The sequence below is a fragment of the Adiantum capillus-veneris genome, chromosome 16, assembly GCF_014529385.1.
Source record: "Adiantum capillus-veneris isolate H3 chromosome 16, ASM1452938v2, whole genome shotgun sequence".
NCBI lineage: Eukaryota > Viridiplantae > Streptophyta > Polypodiopsida > Polypodiales > Pteridaceae > Adiantum > Adiantum capillus-veneris.
In genome coordinates, this window is record NC_140946.1 from 107340520 (window position 1) to 107360842 (window position 20323).

Here is a 20323-nt window from a genome sequence, read left to right on the forward strand (position 1 = left end):
CACAAAGTTTCATAGAACCATCTTTTTTTCTATCTGATGAACCCCAAAGCAAAGCTTGCACAGAGGCTGGAACATGGGCTAATTACAGAGCCCTATCTTGCTCTTCTTGAGGCATGCTATTCTGCTTGTGGACATGCAAAACCAAGGAGTGTTGGGAATTGTTGCAAAAGGCCAAGCTAAGAGATGCAAAAGGCAAAGATTTCCCTCTAGGCGGAGAGGAAGTAAGGACAGTGCCCTAAATTTTCAATGGGCCACCTAATGTTTTGGCAACCGCACTTTCTTGAGCTAGCAACATTCTTAAATGCACTCAGCAACCCACCACTCCAACTCATAATTTTCTCTTGAGTGTTCACCAATAAAAAAAAAATCTCCAAATTTTTTTAATCTTAGTTTTAGCCATCCAAAAAGAGGAGTCATCTCTATGGCCTTTGCCCTTTGGGCATGCCAAAAATAGGCCTACCTATATCCCGCCAACAAACTTTGAAAGTTACCTCTAAAATTGAATTTTGAAAAGTTGCTACTACTATCTATTTGGTCCACACTGCGTAAAACCCAATATTTAGCTTATGAGATTCCTTTTGAATCTCGAATTCAAAGGCAAAAGTGAATGCTTCCCCCCAAGCCTGTTCCAGCCATTTTTGTAAGAACGTATAGATAGCATCTTTGTTTCTATCCCTTTCTTCACCATTAAATTGAGGAGATTTCATGTCTTTGAGGACAAGGTTGTCTCTAGGTCTCGAGTGGGTATCAAGAGAAGGTATAGCTGTTGGTGTTTAACAACACATTGATCTCTCTCAACAAACATGCTCTCCACAGAGAATGAAACTTCACTCCATAATCATACTCATCAGAGAACACAGTCACACAACATTCAGACAGAGCAAAGTCAGAGCAAAGAGAAGAAGATTAGACACAGTAAGGAAACTCCATTGATCAAAAGCTTAGTTACATCTCGACTCTTGTGTGTTTGTTACCCACGACTTCTACCATAAAAAGAGTTACGACTGTCCAACTGAATCTTCTTGGCATACATATCCAGCTGAGCAAAATCCAACCAAACCATATTCCGACCAATATTAATTCCGACTAGCATTACATAATCCGACTGAGCACTATTTTGATCATTCTATTACCCTTTCAACACATGGTACATCCCGGTGCTGGATTTTAAAGAAATCCAACACGGATTCACATATCCCTTGATCCAAAACAAAGTATGACCAAAATAGTTTCAAAAGTTACATATTCTACTCAGTCTATAAATGCTAAAGCATTCTTCACTTCTCAGTATCTTCAGAAAGATCACCACCTGCAACTGCTTCAAAAGAAACCTCCACCTGCTGAGAATTGTCATCAACTTGGATTGTAAAATTTGCTAACTCAATATCATGTAACTCTAATTCAAGCTCAACATTCAGTTTCTGCTTTGATTCTTGACCTTTCATCTCCTGCAATAGTTTTTTTGAACATTTAGCTAAGTCTGATTTCTATTGCTCCTCTTCAACTATCACCTTCTCCTTCTGTTTTGATTTCAGTTCTTGGACCTGCTGAATCCAATGCTCTCTTTCCTTCTTGAGCTGTTCCACCTCCATCATTAAGTCAGCTTCATGTGTACTGACAAAACCAGTTCTGACTATTTCACAGCAGTGTTTCAAGACAGTGGTCAATCTCTCCTTCATTGTTGTCCATGCCTCTTGCATTGTACTCTTCAATTGCTGCCTAAGTACCTGTACATCCCCTTCTGACATCAATACTCCATTGATATCTAGCTCCTCTTGATTCAAAACCTGCTTCTTTATATCCAGCAAAGGTTTAAGCCTCTGTTTAGACATCATTATCTGAACCTGCAAATCTGCATTTCTACTGGGCAATTGCTCCAGCTCATGGTTCACTTTTCCTTCTAGAGTCATTGTCCATTCTGTAAACATCCCCAAAGACATTTTGACCTTTGCTATTTCACCCTTATGCTGCATCAAAACATCCTGCATCTCATCTTTATGCTTCAACTTTAAATTTTCCATCTCCAAATTCAAATTATGTACAATGTCAAGCTGTTTATGCAATAATGCCTCTGCATCCCCTGATTTTGACATGTACTGCACCTGATTGTCCAATTGTGTTTGCTGCCTGCTCAGAAACTGCTGAACCTCCCCTAGCATTTGTATAGCCGTCCCTGCATCTTCAATGATGACACCCTGTTGTACCTTCTTGACAGTGATTGCTTCAAAGTTCAGCTCCCTTACTGCTTTGAACACTTTTGAATCCACTTTTCTTTTCTTTGAGAGTGTGAACACCTTTCCCAATTTAGTTGTTGGCACCTTTTCATTAGATGTAATGATTGGAGCCTCCAGTTTCTTTATAGATTCACTCATCTTTGTATTTTGTACTGCCTTCAATGCTTCCTCCTCTAAATACCCTGCTTGTACCAAAAACCTAAAGGAAGACATTTTTTCCTGATTTTCTTGCACATCTGCTGGCAACTCTACCTTTTGACTTGAATTCTCATCATCCTTCAACACCTCTATTTTGATCAACAATCCTGCACCTGTCTGTTCATCTGTACCGTTATGTTCACCCAAGGATTTGTTTGAGAAACTGAACATAGCTGCTAAGAATGCTGACAATCTATTGCAATTATGAGCCTTTATTTTGTCTGACATGTAAACCTCAGCTGTAATTTTATCATAGAGCCAATTTGCCCAATTTACATGACCCCCCTGTTTTGCAAAACATAATGGTACATAATTATCCTTTGACATATAGTCAAACTTGATGAGGAAGCATAATCTTTCCAAACACCATTTAAGTTGTTCTCTCCTGGCATAACTTACATTCTTGAGCATGTAATACTTCCTATTATCCTCTTTAGGCCCAAACTCCTTTCTCAACATAGCTTCAGAACACTTAGGAATTGTGAGGATACACTTTAGTGGCAAATGAAATACTTGTGAAATCAATTCCGGTGTAAAAGCTACTATGCTTTAAATCATACCTCTGGTTTTTTGGAGAATATCGAGTTGGGATTTGGCATAGTAGTTAAATTTCCATTCCTCCCATGGCAGTGTTGCAAATGCATACAGCCCTACCTTTTCTAACCATGCCACATTGGACTCTAGTGTCAAGTCTAGAAATACCTTAACAGCCATGACATCTATCTCCTGGTTCTCCCCACATTGATTACAATCACGAGCCCATTCATCACAATGCTCTTGATATGGAAACTCCATATTATTACCAAGGAACACATCTGATGTTTGTGCCTCATCAATTTCAATTATGATAACATTTGCTTGAGCTGGTGGTTGATGTTGGTGCTGCTGATGTGGATTAGCCTGTTGATTGTCTTGGTTGAAGGGTACAACTGGCATCCGTCTCTCCTCTCTATGCTTGACCCACAAAGCACAATTCAGACCAATCCAATGATCTGGTGCTGAACAATACACACATGGCATGATGCCTGGTGGTCTTCTCTGATTATTATTGTCATAAAATCTAATATCTAACCAACCCAAATGATTTTCTCATATTAAACTGATCATTTAACGTGGGATAATAAACAGGTTAGAATATAGACATGTGCTTACGGATCTATCTGAGCACGGGGCCAATGGTAAAGGGGTCCGAATGAGAGATGGTCTGTCAAAGAGCAAGGTTAACTAATGGAGCTTAAAATACCTTAGGGTTAGCTTCATTAAAGACCTCCAATGATTAGTGTTAAAATTCCTTTGACCTTGAGCAAGCTAGGACTGAGCTTGAGGTGGGAACCCGACCTAAGCTTGAGGTGCTTGTCGTGCTTGATGTGACTAAGGTGCTAGTCGTGCTTGATGACTAAGGTGCTTGAGGTGCTTGTCGTGCTTGATGACAAGGTGCTTGAGGTGCTTTTCATGCTCGATGACTAAGGTACTTGAGGTGCTTTTCATGCTTGATGACTAAGGTACTTGAGGTGCTTGTCATACTTAATGAGGAAGGTGCTTGAGAAGCTTCCCATGCATGGGGGGTAAGGTGCTTGAGTCAAAAAGAGACCCTATAAACTTAATGAGGAAGGTGCTTGAGAAGCTTCCTATGCATGGGGGGTAAGGTGCTTGAGTCAAAAGTCCCAAATTTAGGGGAATCTTTGACTTGTGGTAATTGCCTTGGAGCTATTTTGCTTCAAGAAGCATATGAGAGTCAAAGACTCAACTTCGATAAGTGAGTATTGGGCAAATACGAAAAAGAGCTACTAGCTATTCTATATGCCCCAAACACGTGGAAACACTATCTCTTGGAGACTCCATTCATCCTATGAATGGATCACAAAGCCTCAAGAACTTCATGATGCAAACCAAGCTCTCCGACAAACAAATGAGGTGGGCAAATTTTCTTTTGCAATTTAAATTTCATATTGCTCACATTGTTGGCAAGCACAATCAAGTGGTTGATGCACTTTCACAATGACCAAGGGTAAATGTGGTGTCTATAGCAACTCACAATTATCTATCTTTTATGATAGATGAGTATGCTACTGACCGAGACTTCAAGTATGTAATTACAACCTTTGCAATAGGGAAGAAAAAAGAACCATTCACCTTGAAGGATGGTTATCTTCCAAACGGCAATAGGCTATGTGTTACTCACCCATACGATAAGAAAGTCATGTATGGATCCCATACTTCTCCTTACGCGGGGCAAAAAGGGAATCCATAATCTACTCTTCAAGGAGTAGAAATGTATTTCTGTTGGTCTACCATGAAAATTAACATACAAGAGTATGTGTCAAAATGTGTGGTATACCAAAAGTAGAAATTTGATCGAGGGAAGCACCTTGGATTGTTTCAATCGACAGGCTCAACAAGAAAACACACTCTATGCCTGTCAAAAAGACTATTAAGGCACATCAAATGGCAACCCTCTTCAAATCTCAAATTTTCAAGCATCATGGCTTTCCAACATCCATAGTGTCGGACAAAGATCCTAAAATGACCAGTAATTTCTAGAAGGGTCTCTTTTGGAATCTAAGAAGTAGATTAAATTTCTCTTTCAGCTTGTCATCCACGAATGGATGACCAAAGTGAAATAACTAATCTAATGATTCTTGAATCTACTAAAAGCCTTTGTCATGGAAGTAGATCAACGTTCTCAGTGATAGAAGTACCTACCTCTTATAGAGTATGCGTACAATGATATTGTACATACTTCTAGGGGGAAAGTACCTTTTGAGGTTAAAGAAGAAAGATCCAAAAGTCCCTTACTAAAAGTACATGGGAAGATCTTCGTTGTTGATGAATATAGCCAAGACCTACAAGAATCTTTTCCAAAGATTAAAGGGGTTAAATCCATCTCACAGGAAAGGCAAAAAGGGATGCTGCTAATAAGCACAAAAGAGCCTTAGCCTTTAAGGAAAATAATTGGGTCTTGCTAAAGTTTCTCAAGGTTCATCTGAGGCATACTACGGGGAAGACTCCTACGGACCACCAAGAGTATGATGCTAAACTAGCAAAAAGATACTATGGTCCTTAAAATTCTTAAACCAGTCAATGAGATGGCTTATCAATTGAATTTTCCCAACCATTGGTTCATGCACAATGTTTTCCATGAGAACCTACATAAGCCTTACAAAGGAGCGCCACCAAAAGAAGCAATAGTTACAGACCCTCAAAAATCAAAGATCAAGAAGAAGTACTTCAATCTCAGTCCATCCTATGACATGAAGACAAGGTATTAAGAAATGGTAAAATTATTTGATGTTATCTTATTACGTTAAAGAATTATCCTTTTAAAGATGCTAAATGGATGCAAGGAACCTAACTTAAGGATAATATGAACCTTGTCAATGCTTACAATGTTACACTAGAGTAAGCATATGAAAATGCATTTTAAATGAAAAATGTTTTTGTCTTATAAGACTGGTTCTCTTTTTATTGTGCACAAATTTCAATAGTATGCATGCTTAGAATCATGTTTGTGGTGACGACGTCTTCCAAACACCAAGTAGAACTTGTCACTCTACTTTGGAAGTACGATATGGACTAAAGAGCAGACATGCTTGCGGCAGCTACGTCTCCCAAGCACTGTGCGCTCCTTGCCGCACTGTCGAAGCAAGGGACTTGCCAATACACCGTATGTGAGCCACAAACGGCTCCAAGCACACAACAAGCCTAAACTAGCAAGCTCAAGAGAACAAAGGGTGTGTCCCTCACCGCTCTACGCTCGCCTTCGTGGTGGATTCCTCGCCGCGATGAAGAAGAAGCTGCAGTCGTGCCGCGCTCAACCGCTTCGCCGCCGTCGTGCCTTCGTAATGCTCGATCGCACACACACTCTCCCTCTCTCTCTCTCTCACACACACACACACAAGGAGGTGAAGAAGAAGAAGATGGAGATGGAGCAAGAGCACTCTTCAATTGCACAAATGAGAGAATGAGTAAAAATTAGGTTTAGTTGGCTTTTATAGGAGCTCACCCCATTCACACTTGGGCGCCCATGCTTAACCAACTAATCCCTTGAATGTCCAAGTTAAAGTGCGCCTCTCATTGGCGATCACTCTACCTTTCCCTATTGGACCGACAAGCCCGGTACCTGACTCTACCAAATACATTATACACGTCCATCGTAGGTGATGGGGTGTCCGTGTGCCGTGAGGGTTAACATGCCCCCCTTCCTGATGTAGATTCCGTCCTCGGAAGCTATTGAGTTGAAGCTGGATCGTCGAGGTGGAAGAGCATTTGAGATGAATGTCCTTAGCCTTCTTCAGTCACTGCAAAATCAAACAACATTGGCACAGTAATTGCATTCTCTTAAAAAGCATATGCAGTTTTAGATAGAAAAATTGATTGGTAAAAGAATTTCAAACAATTTGTTAGCAATGAACATTAAATTGCAATGTAATCAAATGCATAAACAGATGTAAAGGCAAAAAATTAAACAAGTCTGGGGTCGCTAATTTGACGGTCGAAAGGCACTAGAGATCAAGTATTAATACCATGGGTAAGCTTCTTAACTTTCTGTGGTCAATTAAGTTGTTTAATCGCGAGAGCCAAGTATTCATGTTCAAGGGCTGACTAGAGGCTATATCTAGAAAACCTTGTAGTTAAGCTACCATAAAAGGAATTTCTCATGAAATCATCGCCTGACTGATTACTTTTTCTTTGACCCCCCAAGGTCTTTTCACAGTGATTCAATTATGATGTGTGTGCTTATTTTGTATGCCTTGGGTTTTTTTCTTTTCAAGGAAAAGCGCCCACGCTGGGAACCTCTAGGGCTTTAGTACCATAGGCGATACATGTGAGTGAAGTACCAAATCAAGCTGAGATTGCTCTTCTAGCTTAAAATTTTACATTGTGGCACTTTGATTTTTTGTTTGTTCATTTTCAACATTTTAATTTTGTAACTTTGGGGGGTCATATAACACTGTTACCCTCCCCAGGCTCATCACATTAGTAAACTCCCTTTATAATACTTAAGCTAAAGGTCAATAGGGTTAAGCCCACTAGAAAGCCCTAGTACATTTCATACAATGCTGCCTAAATCGGATTAAGAACCTAAGTAACCATTGTTTATTAGGAAGGCATTCCCCATGGTATTAAGAGAAGATTTCTAATACCTAGCTTGGTCAAACTAGCTTAGTCGGACTGCTTGATTTTTACCCCTAAACAAGTGATTATGACAAAACATTACATTGAATTAAATGTTTGATACTAAGCAAATGCGCTGAATATTATGCTACCAATCACAATCAAAGCAGACAATCATAGATGCAAAAAGATAAAGGCAATGCTAATGGACAAGAAACACCTGTTTGTGTCGATGGTCGCGCTTGATTTGAAGGTTCCATGAAGGTCCAAATCCTATCAATAGCAACACGCTCCTGTACACACTAGGAAACAAAAGGAATACCTCCAGGAGGCACATTAGTGGGAAAAGAGATCTTTGCTAATCACTCAACTCTAAAACAGAAACACTCCTATCGTACTAATCTTACCTACCCTCCATCACTCAAGTGATGAGGATCAAAGGTGTTTTATGGCATAGGTTTCTGTTTCACTGTACCAGATGTGACATGTGTAGGTCTGAGTCAATGTTTTGACTTTAATGTGCATACTCGTTTGCTAATTGCTCTTGCTCTTTTTTTTTTTTGTGAGTATAAAGCTTTATATGTACATTCCCTAAGATCGGAGATTAAGAGGTCAGGGAAAAAGGTTGAGAGGGAAACAAATGAATGATGACTGTCAGCAAACACTCCCCCCTTCCTTGATCATACTGTTTGAAATGAGCTTGTCACCCTTTGAAACCAATTGTTCCAGTTGGTAATAGGTGAGGATTTTTGCCAGTAGTTTGTTATTACCCTAGGTGCCTTGTCAAGCTGCAAGGGTGGTAAGGTACTCTCCCAGGATCGAACTTGAAGTGGTTCATCAGGTGATTCTTGAACACTGGGAGGTGTGGGTTCTTTTGTAGCTTCATGGAGGTCCATTACTATAGATGGAGGCGGTGTAGAAGCTTTTACCTCTATGGATGTATTACATGATGAGCTAGAATCTTCATGGGACTCCCCCCTTCCTGAGCTAGGTGGAACAAATCGTTCTTTCTTTGGTACCCAAACTAACTCGGGAGCGGGTGTGTAGCATTTTGTGATTTTTTTCTTTCCAGGATCATTGATTCGTTTTGGAGCTACGGGATTGGGCTCACTTGGGTCAGGTGATAGGTAAGAGTACCATCTACGTTTTGGCACCCAGATTTGATCATTTCCTTGATAGTAGCCTTGGGCTTCCAATAGTCGTTTAGGGATCCATCGCAACATTTTCTTACTTTTCTTGAAGCGAGTGGTACATTTCTTACAAGGCTTCTGTTTTTTAGCATCAGATATGGTCACTAAAGAAGCTTTAGGGACCCACTTGTATGTTTTCTTCGTTACCTTAGGATGAGTCTTGTCGGAAGCGATATGCATTGCTTGTAGCATATTTAAGGGTATAGGCATTTCATCCCCCTCAGGTGTTACCCATGTCGTCCCCCTATTTCCCCAAGTGTCTATGGTTGATGCTAGGTGGACCCAATCTACGTTGTCTGATTCCGTCATACCCGGTAACACATCCATGTAAGGAGAATCTTGGCCAATGTCTGTATCCTTCTTACAAGTGTAACAATATTGTAGTGGGGCCGAGTGAACTGTGGTGTCAGAGCGATGATCAATAATGGTTTTACTCCCTAAGGGGTGTACCTTACCAGTCACCAAATCCACTCTAAGGACAGAGTCTTGGAATTGCAAATAGACATGATTTTTAGACCAATCGTGAACCATTTGTGCTTCCCTCATGAATGGTCGTCCTAAAATCATTTCATATGACATAAGGTGTTTAGAGAAATCCATTACAATGAACGTATGTCGTACCTTGTGTCCTAGAACTTTGATCTTAAGATCCTTGAGCATCCCCATAGGTTTGGCTATGGTACCATTTGCCATCTTTACCACAATGTTAGTAACACTGAGGCGGGGTTTTCCCATGGATTCCCAACAATATTTTGTAACGATGCTAACTCCCGCACCACCATCAAGAATTCCCTTTATAGTTAATCCCTTGGTAGTGATGGGTAGGGTCGCATTAGACTCGTCGCCTTCAAAATACTGGCCTAATTCGTTAATGGGTACCTCGATCACAGACTCGTGTCCATCTAAGTCAAGTGATTGCACATGATTTTCCTCATCAATCATAATCGAGTCAGGCCTATTTGGTTGCGCAAACTGCGGTAATCCCGTTCGTAGCTCTCCGTTAAGGAATGCTCGAAGTGCAAGGAATAACTCAGGATCTCTATACAGCTTTGCTATGATCGTGGTTCGGACCTCAGAAGACATGAAGTCCACTAGTTTGGCAACATTCATTGGCGTTTTGCAGGGTGTAGGTCCTTGACTAGGAACTGGTGAGGATGGAATCTCATATTCCTCAATGGGATCAGGTATTCCTTCGTTAAACATCCTTTCCAACAAGAAGGGTGTATGCTCACTTTCTGATGTCCTGTCCTCACTCCCTTCTTGGATGATACTAGATATGGCTAACGGTCTATGGTTCATGTGGGGTGGATGAACTTGCGTGGGAAACACTGTGTCATGAATTTTGATATGCATGGGTTCTGGTTCTAGTTTCCTTTGAGTCTCCTCCACTAAACCTCTTAGATGTTTCACCTGCTTAATCTCGTCTACAGGGTTTGGGTACGTCCCAATCTTCTTTTTACGATTCTTCCCTTTTTGCCCCTGCGGTTTATCTTGGGGGTCTTGGATTGGATTTGGAAACACTTGTGGTGTTTTCAGAGGCTCTTTATGGTTTTCTCTCATTCGGTTTTCATTTGGTTCCATGTTACGGTTTTCTTTGTCGGTCTTTCCCTTTGTGGTATTGGTTCTAGTCTCCATTGTCTCGACTGAATCTGAATCATCCTCGAGGTCATTCATATACACGGGGTCATCTCCTGTTCCTATGTTTGTTTTGGAACTTGGCTTTGAATTTTCCGTATTCTGCGACTTCTTCCTTCGTGTCTTCCTTTTCTTTGCTTGGATAATTGACGCGGTATCTCTCTCTTCGAGGATATGTCCTGGCCCTTGAAGCATGGACCGTGTAATCGCATAAGCGGGTGCGACGGGTGGTATTGGCGATGTCACACTAGCAATTTCGACCAAATTTAGGGGTGTGATTTTAGGCGCATTTGGGTTATAGGGGCATTGGGCAATCAAGTGATCTATGCCACAACGATTACATGTGAGTATTGGCATTGCAGACGTGCTCCCTTGATTCATTTGCATCTGTGCAGCATTCTTTTGCAGCCTTATAGGGCACTCCGCTACTCGATGTGGTCCACCACACTCGTAGCATTGAAGAGGTGGCCTCCTAGCCTGGGTGTTGATATTTTGACCTCTGGATGCGAGAGCAGCAGCTTGATAAACCGGCTTGACTTGTCCCCAACAATCTTCCATGTAGTATATAGGACATTCTTCCAATGTATCAAGTCCGTAGGCAATACTAGTGTCTATTTCCTCCTCACAGCCATCTGCATAAGCATTAGATGGCTCGCAACCCACTTGGTTCATAGGGGCGACTCTTGGATGCGGGGGCTGGTCTATTTGCCATCATACGTTTGATCATTAAACAATCCTTAGCTTGGTGACCATACCTACCACATGCGTTGCAAGTTCCATTAAATTTTACTCTAAACGTAGGGCACTCACTAGTGCTATGTGGACCTAAGCAAATGGAACACCATTGTTGCTCCCTTCTTGGATACATGTGACTATTTTGAGGGGGTCGATTATCCTTAAGAGACTCTTGGATTGCTTTGGTGAGGTCTGTCAAGAATGTCTCAAATACCTTTGGCTCATTGGCAATGGGCTTTGCAGTCATGGGTTCATACTCAATGGCTTGTGAGCTAGTGGATCTCGTGTCAGTAGACACCCTCATGCCTGCTATCATCAAGTTGTCCTCTAATTGGATTGCATTGGCAGTGACATCTTCCCAGGTTGTGATACCTCTAATCACTAGTCCATTATAGATTCCTTCATTCCTCAACCCTCGAATGAATCGATCAAGCAGTTGGTTATTGTTGAAGCGCTCATTTACAGGGCAGCGAGAGTTTAAGTGCTTTAGACGACTAATGAAGTCCCTTACTGACTCTCCTTCCTTACGTTCGGCCTTCTGTAGCTGAGATGCTACACCCCAAAGCACACCTTCTCGTATGTACTCCTTTAGAAACAACCTTCGAAGGGTAGGGTAGATTGTTTTCTCATCCACCCTTAGGGTCCTATACCAATCTCCAGCCTTCCCACTTAATGTCAAGCTTAAGGCATTGCACTTATGTAGTTCGTTGCGTTCCCCTAAGGAATCACATACTTGTTCAAACACTTCAATGTGTTTCCTAGCATCTTCGTCCCCATTGAATTTTTGCGTGAGTTTGGCAATTTGTACTGCCTTACTTCTAGGCTCTCTATCAGATGCATGATGCATATTTTCCGCGATAGATCGACCTATGGTTTGAGCAAACGCTGCCAAGTCACCTATGTGAGGAGGCAGGGCCGGTGGAGGTACTCTTGGAATCATATGTGGGAGAGGGACGGGTGTCGGTCTTGGCATATGTGTAGATGATGCAGGATATGGAACATAACCGGGCATAGGTCCACTCGGATAAGAGCTAGGGAGCGGCACTCGAGGAGCATAAGCAAGTGGTACAATTGGAGGTGTGGGGGCCATGTGTGCATAAGGGGCTAGAGGCACATATGGTCGAGGCCCCATATTAGGTACTACGACACTAGGTAGTGGCACTGCGCTAACCGTAGATATCATCGGTACATTCTTTGTCAGGCTTATCCTTGGAGTGAGCACTGGGTTTTCCTTAATAGAGGGTTGAGCCAAGTTAGGGAAGCTAAAGTTGTCGCTCGGAGGCTCAGATTGCATAGAGACCCCAGGTGAAATGACGTAAGATGGGTCCATGGGGCTCATTAGAGGAGTCTCCATTTGTGATAGAGTAGGCTGTTGAGCCTTGCTCGTATCCAGAAATCTCATGGGGCCAGTTGAGAGTATATTTACCCCTCGGTTTTGCCTTTCTGATTGAATAATGCCATGGATAACATTACAGATCATTTTCTGTTGATCTTCGATGCTCGTGGCACTAGAGGTGGATTGTACAATCTCTATCCATCCTACATGGTAGGCGTGGCCAGAGTGTAGATCCGTCAACACCTCAGTGTGGAGGTCGTATGTCCAATGATCATTAATGAACAATCCTTCTAGAGTCAACGTGTTAATGGTTTCTTGTGAGGTAGAAGCAATGTTGCTCCCCGTGGTTTTACTTGTCACCAACGGTACTCTAGAGGGAACTTCTGAAGGAGGCAGCTCAACAGGGCCTTCTTGGTAAGAAGTTGGCAGGATATCCACATGGACACTCTTTGGGGGTGTGGGGTCCACGTGCGATGTGAAAGGAGATTCCACTTCCCCACCCCCTTCGCGTGCTTCATCTGCATCAGGTTCCGAGCGAGTAGCTCTACCTAATGTTTCCATGAAACGGCTAAACATACTAGTACTAGGCTGTGGAGCTTCGGGAGGTGCATGGCCTTCTCTCTCAGTGTTTTGGGTAGGGTATGCTTCCATGATTTCTGAGTCGGAGGAGGAATCACTAGCGGCTATTTTAGGGTCTTGGGTGGTGCTACCTTGTGTCCCCGCTGAGGGTCTAGAGCTTATCGTGGATGGGTAATGGGTGTCCGTATGAACAGAGGCACCCTCAATATGCTCGTGTTCTAGCACCCGCCCAGAGCGTAAGTGCATGTGCTTTTGATACCCTAAGGTGTCAAAAAGCTGCTCTAGGAGGCCTTGTGACTAGTTTTTAGCGTGTTTTTTGTTTGTTTTTTTGCTAGATTTTTTAGAGCGTGTCGTGGAATGGGCCGTGTGATAGCTCAAAACGAGCGTATCGGTTAGAGGGTCGTGCCGTGCTTTACAGCCCTCCGTTTGGTCACTCTATGCCCTCGGAATCCCTAAAACTGTCAATTTCCAGTAGGGAACTAGGCCCAAACTAGAAAGTCTAAGGGTGCAAGTGGGAAGAGAAAGGAGGAGAGTGGAGGACTTGTCCCACATGCTCTCATTCTCTCTTGAGGGAGTAGGGTATATATATAAGAGTGAGTCAAGTATATATCATAAGACTGAGGACTGAGGCCTGGGCCTGGGCGTGGGCTTGGGCTTGGGCTTGGGCTTGGGAAAATGATCCCGATCTATCTTTTATACAAACCAACCCGTCCGTTTTAAGAGTCACGTTTTTTATTTTCGAAAAATTTCGCCGCCCGCTTGCTCGCGTTTTTAATTTCCGAATTTTTTTCCTTTTAAAAATATTTTTTTTCCAAAATTATTTTTTTTTCTCAAAAACTTTTTTTTTTCCTTTTTTTTTTTTGTTGATACAGAAAATTGCAGCAAATTGACAGAAATGCAGAAAATTGCAAAAATTGAAAACGCCGAACTTGAAATTGCAGAAATTGAAAAAACGCAGACAATAGCAGAAATTGAAACTTGACAGCAATTGCAGAAAACGCAAAAAACAGAAATCTTCCACACACTCCTTCCCTGCCTTTCCTATGATAGAAATTGCACCACAAGGAAGCGTAAAGTGCTAACCGAGCTTAGTGTAGGGCATATCCCCAGCAGCGGCGCCAAAAATGTGCGCTCCTTGCCGCACTGTCGAAGCAAGGGACTTGCCAATACACCGTATGCGAGCCACAAACGGCTCCAAGCACACAACAAGCCTAAACTAGCAAGCTCAAGAGAACAAAGGGTGTGTCACTCACCGCTCTACGCTCGCCTTCGTGGTGGATTCCTCGCCGCGATGAAGAAGAAGCTGCAGTCGTGCCGCGCTCAACCGCTTCGCCGCCGTCGTGCCTTCGTAATGCTCGATCGCACACACACTCTCCCTCTCTCTCTCTCTCTCACACACACACACAAGGAGGTGAAGAAGAAGAAGATGGAGATGGAGCAAGAGCACTCTTCAATTGCACAAATGAGAGAATGAGTAAAAATTAGGTTTAGTTGGCTTTTATAGGAGCTCACCCCATTCACACTTGGGCGCCCATGCTTAACCAACTAATCCCTTGAATGTTCAAGTTAAAGTGCGCCTCTCATTGGCGATCACTCTACCTTTCCCTATTGGACCGACAAGCCCGGTACCTGACTCTACCAAATACATTATACACGTCCATCGTAGGTGATGGGGTGTCCGTGTGCCGTGAGGGTTAACAAGCACCCAATGGATTAGTCATCCATCTTGGAATGATGTCGTAGAGTAAAAAGGGATCCTCTACCCGCTAAGTAACATGGACTAATGACTATGGATTTATCTCTTTTACCTCAAAGTCGAGAACGACTATGATTTCAACAGAGAGTTAATGTCATAAAATCTAATTTCTAACCAACCCAAATGATTCTCTCATATTAAACTGATCATTTAATGTGGGATAATAAACGGGAACAAGAGTTAGAATATAGACTTGTGCTTACGGATCTATCTCAACACGGGGCCAATGGTAAAGGGGTCCGAATGAGAGATGGTCTGTCAAAGAGCAAGGTTAACTAATGGAGCTTAAAATACCTTAGGTTTAGCTTCATTAAATACCTCCAATGGTTAGTGTTAAAAGTCCTTTGACCTTGAGCAAGCTTGGACTGAGCTTGAGGTGGGAACTCGACCTAAGCTTGAGGTGTTTGTCGTGCTTGATGTGACTAAGGTGCTAGTCGTGCTTGATGACTAAGGTGCTTGAGGTGCTTGTCGTGCTTGATGACAAGGTGCTTGAGGTGCTTGTCATGCTTGATGACTAAGGTACTTGAGGTGCTTGTCATACTTAATGAGGAAGGTGCTTGAGAAGCTTCCCATGCATGGGGGGTAAGGTGCTCGAGTCAAAAAGAGACCTACAAACTTAATGAGGAAGGTGCTTGAGAAGCTTCCTATGCATGGGGGGTAAGGTGCTTGAGTCAAAAAGAGACCCACAAAGGAGGGGGAAAGTCCCAAAGTTACGAGAATCTTTGACTTAACCTCCCACTCACCCAAAGGGCACCCCTTTTCTCAAGGGGCACATGGGACACATGTCAGACTCTCCCTATGCTTAGCCACATGGTGTGCTTGAATGCTATTGGCTGGGTTAAAGAGGGGGTCCAACGAGATTCTAGTTCCATCCAACAAATATCTAGATATTTTCAAGCTCTCTCTCTCTAAGGGGTAAGAAGGACACTTGTCCAAAGACTACCGATGTACTTGAATGCATGCTGCATGTGATTGGCTAGGGGGAGAGGGGTCCAATGATCTTGAAGCATGTGGAAAGGCTAGAACTCACCCCAAGCAAGCAAGGGGGGTGCTAGGGGGGTATACACCACACACACTCATTTTGTGGATCATTCTCACTTGGTGAAAGTTGAGGAACTCCACCTCCTTCTCCAAGCTTGTGAGAAGTGAGAGCCTACACCAACACTTGGCTATGGAATGCAAATCCAACCAAGAGCCATGCTTCAATGCTTAATCTTGCAATCTTCTCCATCTTCATTACCATGCTATTATGTATGCTAGCAAGAAGAGTGATGATAAGTGAGGAACTATTTCTTTCTCCTATGGAATGTTTCTTCTTCCTCTTCCCTATCCTCATTCCCCGCTAGCTCTCTCCACCTTCGAAGGTGTTTGAGGCCTTAGGATAGTTAATGCTTTCTACAAAGTTTATGTTATGCTTGTGATGCATGAAGCTTTCAATCTTCATTGCATCACCTAGGTCACAAGGAACACAAAGATTGTATTCTAGCAAGTCTCTCTTTATGGGAGAAACTATAATACAAATGCCTATTGGAGGGGGGACAACCCGGCTCCGTATGAATCCAGTCCTCAATTGTTGTCCTGTTCTCTAAACTCTCTCTCTTGCAAAAGTATTGTTAAGTTAAGTAAGTACCATGTTTATGTTGCTACCATCAATTAAGTTCACCTGCTATGCTCACAAAGTAATCTCACAAAAGTATTTCATCTAATTTCCTAATTTCGCTTCTCTCAAAGTTCATTGGCCATTTCCATTACAATTATCCTGATTTCTCCAAGGTGGCCTTGGAGGTCTAAGAGGTCTCTGAAATGGTGGCCTCCCTCTAAATGGAACTATTTGATTTGTTTCAGCATCATTTCTCCCTCTACCTGCTTGTGGAGTTGATCTACTCCTATTATTAGGGTGATAGAACTGCTTTTCCTTTGGAGCTACAACAAAATATCCAATTTTCTTTAAGTGACTAATCAAATCTTCTTTTTTGTCTTTTTTATCCTTTCTCTTCTTACCACTCTGCTTCTTCTTCTTCTGTTTTCCTTTACTGCTTTCAGCCTCACTATCAGAGGACACCTCGGAATCACTATCTTCATCAGTTCCAAACCCATCATCTGACTCTGCTTCAGATTCAGAGCTATGCTTGCTCCCAGATTTTGACATGATCTTACCAAGTCTTTTTTCAACCCTTGCTGATGCTGTGACCAAATTGTCGAAGCCACCTACAATGTCTATGTTTGCCACATCATTCTTCAATCCCTTTCTTAGACCTTTCAAAAAATAACATGCTAACATCTCATCTGTGGGTCTCTCATTACCCTGTAATCTTTCCACCAAAATTCTGAATTTCTGAGCATAATCTTCCACCAACATACTTCCTTGTCTACTGTCCTTGATTTTCTTTAGAATATCAGTTGGAGTTTTCTCTTTTTTGAATCTCTATAAGAATGCTACTCTTGAGTGCAACATAAGTTGCAAAATGTGCAATTCCATATTGGCTAAACCAACTCATTGCTTTACCTTCCAGTGTTGTCGCAAATTGCTGCAATTTGATATCATCACCATATACTACCTGATGTCCACTAGCTTTCCACTTGGTCTCAAATTGAGCCACATGACAATCTGCATCTTCACCTGACTTGCCTCTGAATTTTGCTGCTTTAACCTTGGGATTAGGAGGTGGTTGAGCCATAGGGGGAGGCTGACGTACTCTCCTAGGTCTTTGCCTGGTAGATACCTGTAGTGGGTCAAAGTGGAGTCTTCTTCAACTTCTTGCAGATCCTGAACTCTTCCCTACCTGATTCCCTTGTTGCACTTCTGAGACATCCACTTCTACTTCTTCCTCTATTGTATCTTCATAATGGAAAGGATCAATATTCCATGCCTGGGTCTGAGCCCGTGTGTAATAGACCCTAGATACCCTTCTTAGTCGCTCTGACATACATCATCAGTTAATGAAACAGAGATACCCGCAACAATGCTGACACTAAAAGAATTCCAACCAAACCCTAACAAAGTTGTAAGCACAGCAGGATCGCCAAACGTGTTGGGGTTCAACAACACAATGATCTCTTTCAACAAACATGCTCTCCATGGAGAATCAAACTTCACTCCATAATCAGACTCATCTGAGAACATAATTAGACAACATTCAGACAGAGCAAAGAGAAGAAGATTAGACACAGTAAGGAAACTCCATTGATCAAAAGGTTAGTTACATCTTGACTCGTGTGTTTGTTACCCATGACCTACCATAAAAATAGTTACAACTATCTAACTGAATGTTCTTGGCATACATATCCAATTGAGCAAAATCCAACCAAACCATATTCCGACCAAGACTAATTCCGACTAGCATTACATAATCCGACTGAGCACTATTCTGATCATTCTATTACCCTTTCAACAATAGCGGTGTCTTTATACATGGTTCCATTGTCCCCATAGGTGGAGGGCATGTTTGTATCAGGGGGAATGTTTGGATCAGGTGGCCCAAAAGATTGTGTCATCGATTGCTTTCCCTTTTGTATGTACTCAACCAATTTGGTCATTTGATCTTTGAGACCATCTAGAGGAGCTAGGAAAGTCTGCAATTGCATTTCAATGCTTTCAGCCCTATGTATTATCAATTCATGCTACTCACGGGATGGCACATCCCACTCTTCCCCTAAATGACGTGCTCAATTTCTCGACAAACGCTCTAAATGTTCAAGTGTTGCCGAGGTTGTTGACCTTCGATAGTTTGTTGCCTTGTTACAAGCCTTATCCTTATTCAATGATATTTGATTGGATTAAGTGTTTGATTTTGGTCTTAGGAAAATATACTCCCACTGGTTCTTTTTGCGTGGTGTACGAACGCGACAAATAATGTGTAAATACATTTGGCTTAGAGGGGATAAGCCCTTATGGATGCTTTAGTGGGAATCGGCTAGTGTAGCGATTGGAGCTCTGTGAGCTGACTATGGCTATATATATATATATATATATATATATATATATATATATATATATATATATATATATATATATATATATATATATATATATATATATAAATAAGGGGGGAGAGAGAGAGAGAGAGAGAGAGAGAGAGAGAGAGAGAGAGAGAGAGAGAGAGAAGCGATCTCTCTAAGCTTATGAGCTTAGTAAGCTTCCGAGCCTCTACATTACTGAAAGTAGAGCTCGCGCGAGAGAGAAGAAAAAGCGATCAAACTGTTAGTAGTATGACAAGGATGGGTTGGTGCACCACATGTGGATGTGGCTCTACCAATATTACAAGATGCAGTGCAAAGTGTATCGCTACTGTATAAATGTTGCGCTACTATGCAACCAACTGCTGATAGTTGGCAAGCTATGGAAGCTATGGTGCAAGAGCTACGACTCTGATACCAAAGTAATGAAGTAGGCTTGAAGCCGTGAAACAGTGAAGCCGGGTTGCACCTTGCAAGACAAGAATCACACACACACACACACACACACACACACACACACACACACACACACACACACGGAGCTTGTTCCACCACCCCCTTCATGGATCATCCCCTGCTGCCCTTGTGCATGAGGATATAACCCCCCTTTTTAATACATGCTCAAGAGCCCCTTATTATCACTAAGTGGGGGTTCCCACAGAAGCCATACCCCTAGCTCCTAAATGTACACGTGCCCCGTCTATAGGGTACATCACAATAGGACCATAGCCCTAGCTATATATATAGACTCCTTAACCACATGTGTGTCCTCGCCCTTGGCATGACAAGACACACATGCAACTATAATTAATGTGTTAGTATTCTCTAGTTAGTGGTTAATCACTCTCTCTTCATTCTCTAATTGCTCTTGTGTGTAATAATTTAGATTGTGGTCGCATGCTCTCTATCGTAGCTGTTCAGCTTAGCTCCCACTCCCTTCGATGCGAGAGAGGGCATGAGGCCAATGGAGAGGAGTCAAATTGACTCTACACATTATGCTCACTCCATGTTCAAGAGTCTACCACACACTACTAGAGTGCTCACCTTTTGCTCACATCTGAACTTGCTTCCCTCACATTTTCAGCCATGAATTAGACCTCACACTTTCCTCTCCTAGCAATCGTATGCGCTCTACATTGTGACTCTCATCAATACAACTCTTGAGCATTGAGAATCACTTATCAGCCCCATACGTACTACATCACATGTATCTTTGGTCCTAAAGGTCATATTTGACCTCTAAGGAAGGTAATAAAATCTCTCTCTCTCTCTCTCTCTCTCTCTCTCTCTCTCTCTCTCTCTCATCCTCTTATTATTTTTTCCTATATGAAACGTGCCTGATCAAGGAGGAAAAAAGGCATACAAATTTAATATTTCCTCACCGCTCACATTTGGAATGTATAGTTCTTAGGATTGTTTCGTTGGGTATTTGTCCACATTGTTGTCAACAATGTGATAACAAAGTGCACGCATGCCAAGGACCTTGTGTGCGTGCATTTACTACATTGCATGAGAGAGAGAGAGAGAGAGAGAGAGAGAGAGAGAGAGAGAGAGAGAGAGAGAGAGAGAGAGAGAGAGAGAGAGAGAG

At 42.2% G+C, this 20323-nt stretch overlaps 1 pseudogene; it reads right to left on the reverse strand.

The window, feature by feature from the left end:
• Positions 1–1231: 1231 nt before the first annotated feature.
• LOC147439602 (uncharacterized) lies at positions 1232–2603 on the reverse strand (annotated as a pseudogene).
• Positions 2604–20323: the final 17720 nt, after the last annotated feature.